Raw genomic sequence first — 6,823 nt, forward strand, 5'->3', positions numbered from 1 at the left:
TGGTGGATTTAAGCACTTTGAATCAAACCCACAGCAAGGGGGGAAAGGCTTCATCTTATTACGTTAAAACTTTGAGAAATGTTCAAGTAGAAACCAATGGAGAGAAGACAATTTGTCTGTGTGTGAACTCACATTGCAGGAGTACTGCTGTGTTTTAAAAGTCCACGGCTACATCTGTTCTTGTGTTTCCTGTGGCCCACTAGGACACACATTATTTTCTTCTTATTTTCAATTTGAACCAAAGAATTAATTGTTTCTTTATCTGGCTGCATTCATATGCATCGTCTATTTCTGTCCGCTCAGGAAAGTGGGACACGATGTTAATTCAAGATATCGCCCATTTAAAAGCAAAGTTGGTGATTATTTATTTTTTTAAATTAGTGAAAGAGTCCATATGGAGCCGTTCCCATCCAGTCAAAGTAGCCTCCGTGCAGTGCCACTGAGCAGAGGGAGACTGGACAATGCAGCAGCAAGAAAAAAAAAGAAGTGTGGGAGTAAGCTGTGATGGAGTCCTGTGATCTCTAAGCAGTTTCTATGGCATCACTTATGCACCGTTTATCTACCGAATATGGAGGAACTAGCCATGAGTGAGTGAGTGCGTGAGTGAGTGAGTGAATGAGTGAGCATATTTTTTATTTTTTTATGGAGAATGAAGAGGAGGGTTTATGTCATATCAGTCAGCCTCTATATTTTCTGCAGGCGGAATAATGGTCAGGTACCTACTCACACTCTGAAAGGAAAACTGCGGAGGCAGATACGTCTGTGACGAGTTTCCTGAGCCCTGGGCCAGTGCAGTTATACAAGACAGCCCTCTTCCTTCCCCTCGTTTACGGACACCACAGTTCCTTTTGGGATTTCACAATGAAAGGTGGACAAGACACAAACACATGCAGTGTAATTGTTGTGTGCATAAAAATACCCACGTGCTGCTTTAGCATTCCTTTTATTCTGTAACCTCAGCTTCAGTGTTGCTCCTGTTTTCTTGAGGGCAGTATACTATGAAGATTGCTGTGTAGTCCCTACAACTGAGATGACCACTTTTTAAACAGGGTTGCTATGTTAAGTGGTTGAAAAATATAAAAGACACACAAATGAAACACAAGTTTTTGTTTAGCAAACTGGATAGTATATCTTAGCTGGCATTTTAAATCTACAGAGCACTTGTACTCTTATAAGCTGCAATCGTGGATTACATCATATGATGCAACCATAATCAATACAGCAGTGAAAAAATGCTAAATGAAATGCATAACCGAATTTCACCAAAGAGTTAAGAGAATCCTTACAGGTGGGTGGATGGAGATGCAGTTTTATGACTTCCAACAGCTGTTACGGATCTGCACAAATGAATGTTTAAAGTGAGAAACTATGGTGATGGGTCTGACATGATGGATGATCGTGCTTTTTCTAAAACGATTACATCTGCCCATAGTAGATCCCATATCCCTGCTTCCCTAGCTGACACAAGTTGGTGAATGGTACCGGTATATGGGATTTTGTTTGTGGGGCTTACAGAACTGTCGAAACTTGACCAAGAAGAGATGCTGTAGAGAGTTTTTCAAGAAAAGGAGTTTTTTTTGTGAGCTGCTTAGAGGTTTATTTATTTCACATTTTCCTGTGATGGATAAATTATCAAGTTGTAGTAAGGCATGCACTGGAGCTCCACCATACACCATATATAAGACAGCTGTTTGGGCAATGTTATTACATTTAAATGTTGAATCTCTTATTAAGAAAAACAATTTAAGGTTTCAAATGTTTCAATAAAAATCAGTAAATATGCCTCCAGTAACACGGCCTTTGAGTCAGATGCCTAATATTGATATTGAAGTGGTGCATTTAAGGCACTGATTAAAAAATACAGGTCTGAATTTAGCTTATTACTCCGCCCCTTCCTTACTATGCTGCTGCAATCCTTCTCCATAGTTGTATTACTTCCCGCATTGATTACTGCAATTCCCTCTTATTTGGGCTCCCTAAAAGGTCCCTTCATGAACTCCAACTTCTTCAAAATTCCACAGCTCGGGTCATAACTCGTACTCCGTCAAGAGCTCATATTACGCCAATTCTTCAGCAGCCTCACTGGTTGACCATAGAAGTCAGGATAAACTTTAAAATCTTACTTCTTACGTACAAGTGTATGCATAAATCTGCTCCTTCCTATTTGTGTGACCTGCTCCATATCACCACAGTTTCCCGCCCTCGCCGATCCTCATCTGCTATTCATCTTACTGTTCCGTTCGCACATCTTACCACTATGGGGAACAGAGCCTTCAGTCGCTCTGCTCCTCGGCTCTGGAGCTCTCTTCCTCCAGCCATAAGAAATATAGACTCTCTTCCCACATTAAATCACAGCTCAAAACACATCTGTTCAAACTGGCCTATTTGCTTTAGTGCTGATTTTACCTGTTGTCAAGTTCTGCTTTGCAATTTTAACTTATTTTATGTATTTTATGACTATTGCTTTGTTTATTAATGTTGTCCTTTTGTAAGCTGACCTTGGGTTTTTGAAAGGCGCCCTCAAATAAAATGTATTATTATTACTATTACTCATGGTGATAATTGGGCTACTCAATTTAGTATGTGTTGGTTTCATCCTGGCTTTGATCTGATCTGAACTCTCTGATTAATCATTTACCATAAAAACAAATACATAGAAAAAATATACCACGAGCATTTTTATCCAGCAAAGATGTCAAACCAGCTTAAAATAGAAGGCATTCGCACAGAATGGTGCGAGGGAGACAGCGGGTAAAGTGTTAAATATTGCACACAGAGCAAACAATTCAACAACAATTCACCACTGAGTGTGCATTTGGCTGTGAGATTTCAGCTGAGCTGAGACTTTTTTTTCTTTTTCAGACCGCTATTACATGAATTAGTAGGATGTGTCTCATCACCACTGATGGCTCATGCTAACCCAAAATTGGAGATGAGTACAAGAACTGAATCATTCTCTATTGGATTTGTACACCCACACAGGTGTTTTCATGTATTCTGCTGGATTACATGCTGGTGTTAAATGTGGGCAGACGTAGTGTGTGGCATAACTACAGTCCAGGTACCGATAAGATGCTGAAAAGGTGTAATTTGTCCTGACAAAATGGATGTAACAAACTAACAGATGAGTCAGAGAGTTGCCAATCAAGCAAAGTCTATATATCCAGACCTGAGAACAAGTTTAGTCCAACAAACTTAGAGAAATCTTATTATTTGCTGGCAGTTTCTTGGTAGCATGGTTGCCAAAGAATGAACTAACTTCTAAGTGACTTTCACAGTGAAGCTTACACAATTCTGATTAATGTGTGGTGTTTGCTTAGTGGACTAATCTTCAAGCTAAAGTTCATTACTCAATTAGAAACATTCCCTCTGTTGTTGTGTATATTGTTGTCTGGCTGTTCACCAGTGTGTCTTTGCTTAGAACTGCATGACGCAATGACAACATTATTGCCTCATGTAGATTTCACAGGTTTCTGAAAACAAGTCCATCAGAAAAAACATGAATGTAAAAGCTGAAGATGGTACTTTACTGCAAAACCAACAAACTGTATTTCTTCAGCCTCCACCTACCTTTTGGTTTTTAACAGAAACCGGGGAGATAATAAAGATATAGAAAATAGAGCTGCTCACTAACATAAAGAAGTCAATATTTTCTAATTTCAGTCAGACTTCAAACTGTTGTAAATAAGGATCTTATAAAAGAGGACAGCGGGTAGCCTAGAAGCTCCCTGATGTCTCTGAGATTGTGATGTCGGTGTTTCAAATTCGACAGGTGTCCGGATAACTCCTTTTAATCGCAGCCGCAAAACAAAGTAATAACAAGATTAAACAGTAGGCTGTTTATAATTCATATTTCCATTTGAACGGACAACATAATACTTTGAACTCGCACTTTATTTCAAGCTCCTCTCCAGCGTGAGGCTGAAGCATGCAGTTTTAAGTCCCTTCTCTCTTCCCTGTTGATCTCTCCTTTTCCGCACCTCCCACCCCCGTATTTCCCTTTCTTAACCCTGTCCACCTTTTCCTCTCTTCCAACAAGTGAAGAGCGGATTTTTTTGCACTTCTTCTTTGGCGCTTTGAATTGAGTTATCGATGTCTGCTGGAATTTCTCTCCCGCGCCATCCCCTCGTCTATTTTGCCGTTCAGTTGCGATGATGGTGCCAGAGTGCAGGTGCAGCATGTGTTGGAGACAGCAGGGACGGTGTGTGGTGCACTAGGACCAGGGAGCGATTCCTCTCGTCGTGTGCATTGCAACTACAGAGGAGCTGTGGAGGAAACCCCCCCATCGGATCTGGCCATTATATCCATACATTTCTTTTCCACATCTCCACCGCGCCGCGGCTGAGTGGGGATCGCACCAATCAGCGAGCCTAGGATGGTCAAGCACCCAGGAGAGGATTAGCAGGCTAACCGAACACTATTTGCGTAAAAGTCAGCTGTCAGATATTTTTTTCGGAGGGGTTAGTCGTTTGACAGCTTAGCCCCAACTCGTTTTGATGTTATGTTTTATTTGCTGTAGTAAAATCGTATTTTTTTCTTCTTCTTCTACCCATCATCCGTTTTATTTCAAGCGCGCAAAGTCACATCTGCGTAGGAGAGCACTTGGCGCACTTCTTCCCCAAAGGACAGAGACAAAAATCTCCATTCTTCTGTTTGGATTTAAACCGGACGATCGGCTGAATGGGTGACCTCGCCGAAACACAGACTATCACGAGCTTGCACACACTATATGGAAACCTGTTTTCTCCATTGACCTGGAGTTGTGATGTCCAAAGCCTTCCTCACTGACTGACAAACGGCGTCGTACCATTTTTGGAATCGAGTTGAAGGTAGGCCAATTTTCTTTTTTCTTTTTTCGGCTTTTCGACATAACACGGTTTTTCTGACCATCTGATAAAGTTCGCAGACCTCGTTTTAACCGACTCTTCTAATATTACAACCACAGATTGATCGCCCCTGGTCTGTGGTTCTGTCGGACAGTTGCAGTAGTTAATCTAGAAAAAATACACGGTGGAGAAAGGCTAATATAAATCAGTTTTATAAATCTCTGAGTCAGTCAAAAGCTTTTAAGGGGAGAAGTTCAACACATGCTGTGGAAACGATGTAATTGACTTCGAATATATATTACAAAGGGCTTCAAACATTCAGGAAGCCAAAAGATAAATAATTAAACTAAAGATATGCGTCGCAATGTGAGAGGCAACCTCAGTGCCTGCCTTTTTTGTTTAGTTTTTTCTTTTTTGGGGGAATGGGTGTTCCTGTTTTGTGTATTTGGCTCACGATATGTTTGCTCATGAGCTCAATCATGGAGATTCCGGAGAAACCCTCTGCAGTGCAGTCTCATACATCGGGCCGCCGGGCTCACTGGAGCTCACAAAGGAGAGGATTTAGATAAAGGTGTAAACGAAGCAGCAGCTTTTCCTGAAGGCAGTCTACCAGTAAGCCTTATTATATGCACAATCCTGTCTTTATACGGAGGGATATGGGCTGCTGGTTGTACCGAGGCAATGATTTAGCCACAAAAGAGAGCCTCAAAAAAACACAAAACTTATTATGCTCTCTCTCTCTCTCTCTCTCTCTCTCTCTCTCTCTCTCTCTCTCGTGTGTCACGTGCACATCCACACACTCTCAGTGATAGTTTGAAATGACCGTGTATGTGTGAGAGAGAGTGCGTCACTGTACTTAGGCTGTAAAGCTTAAATTGGAGACATATTTGAATGCCAAAGCTCGCGCACATGCTGTCATTATTTTACTGCCCGAGCAAAGCTTATCCGCGTCATTACGCAAATGTAACCGCATTGAAATGACAGCTTAATCGGATTGGGTTCCTTGCCATTTTGACCTACTGTACGAGTTACCCATGAGGGACGAACAGCGCGGCCCATTGGGTGGAAACGTACAAATACCGACGCATGACGCAGGGACATGAGTGATAGATGATGATCCTATTTCTGGAAGTGCGCCTGGATTATAAATGTCTGAACAATTTAAGCGCTAGTGGAAACATCAAGAATCGCCAGTCTTATTTATTGTTTGCCATGCTCTGTGCGTGTGTGTGTGTGTTTTAAACCTCACTACAGGCAGATATGAGGAGAGACTGTGGGTGGTCAGTGGCTCTTGGACTCATCGCAACCGTGTTCTTCAAGTGAATACGCACACGTTGGTATTAAGCCCCAAAGTCTTTGTCTAGCTGTCAAACAACCAGTGCTGCCTGGTTCGTCGCCAAGCTGCAGTTTGAGGTGACACCAAGCCGGAGTCATATATCGTTAATCAGAGCAGAATTTTTTGACTTTTGAAGTTTTTCAGATAACCTTTATCTATTGATGCCGGCCGGGACGATATCATCCGTGGGACTGAGGTGAGCCTCATCTCCAATTCACGCTGTTAACGAAAAAAGTCGTGAAACGGAACCGTCTCCGCGTCACGCTGAATTTTCAGTGTAGTTTGTGTGAGCACGGGGCCTTGCTAATAAATTCGTAAAGTCACTTCTGTCTGATGTTTCACGGTGCAGCAGATAAAAATGGCAGGCCGTCGCTCTTGCCAGCAGCACCTCGTCATAGGAGAGATGACAGGAACTGTCCGTGGTGCTGAAACAGACAGCTCCTTTGTTCAACTCTGGGCAGAAATGTTCGGTTGCTGCTGTAGGCTAACTCTCCTCGGCTTGTGTCACATTTTGTGTGTTAAATACTTGGACAGCTAGTGAGTCACACACACACATGTTGCATCCATCTATCTATCTATCTATCTATCTATCTATCTATCTATCTATCTATCTATCTATCTATCTATCTATCTATCTATCTATCTATCTATCTATCTATCT

At 41.8% G+C, this 6,823-nt stretch overlaps 1 protein-coding gene across 2 annotated transcripts in view; it reads left to right on the forward strand.

The window, feature by feature from the left end:
• Nucleotides 1-4,203: 4,203 nt before the first annotated feature.
• The window catches only part of il1rapl1a (interleukin 1 receptor accessory protein-like 1a), a 167,224-nt gene continuing 164,604 nt past the window's right edge, over nucleotides 4,204-6,823 (forward strand). Inside the window, exon 1 of one of the 2 annotated variants that reach the window (XM_005733854.1) lies at nucleotides 4,204-4,829. The gene's annotated coding sequence lies outside the window, so the exon portion shown is untranslated. The remainder of the gene's footprint in view (nucleotides 4,830-6,823) is intronic. The other variant, XM_005733855.1, reaches the window with a different exon arrangement.

This window comes from Pundamilia nyererei, unplaced genomic scaffold, assembly GCF_000239375.1.
Source record: "Pundamilia nyererei isolate P.nyererei 1_Seehausen unplaced genomic scaffold, PunNye1.0 scaffold00055, whole genome shotgun sequence".
NCBI lineage: Eukaryota > Metazoa > Chordata > Actinopteri > Cichliformes > Cichlidae > Pundamilia > Pundamilia nyererei.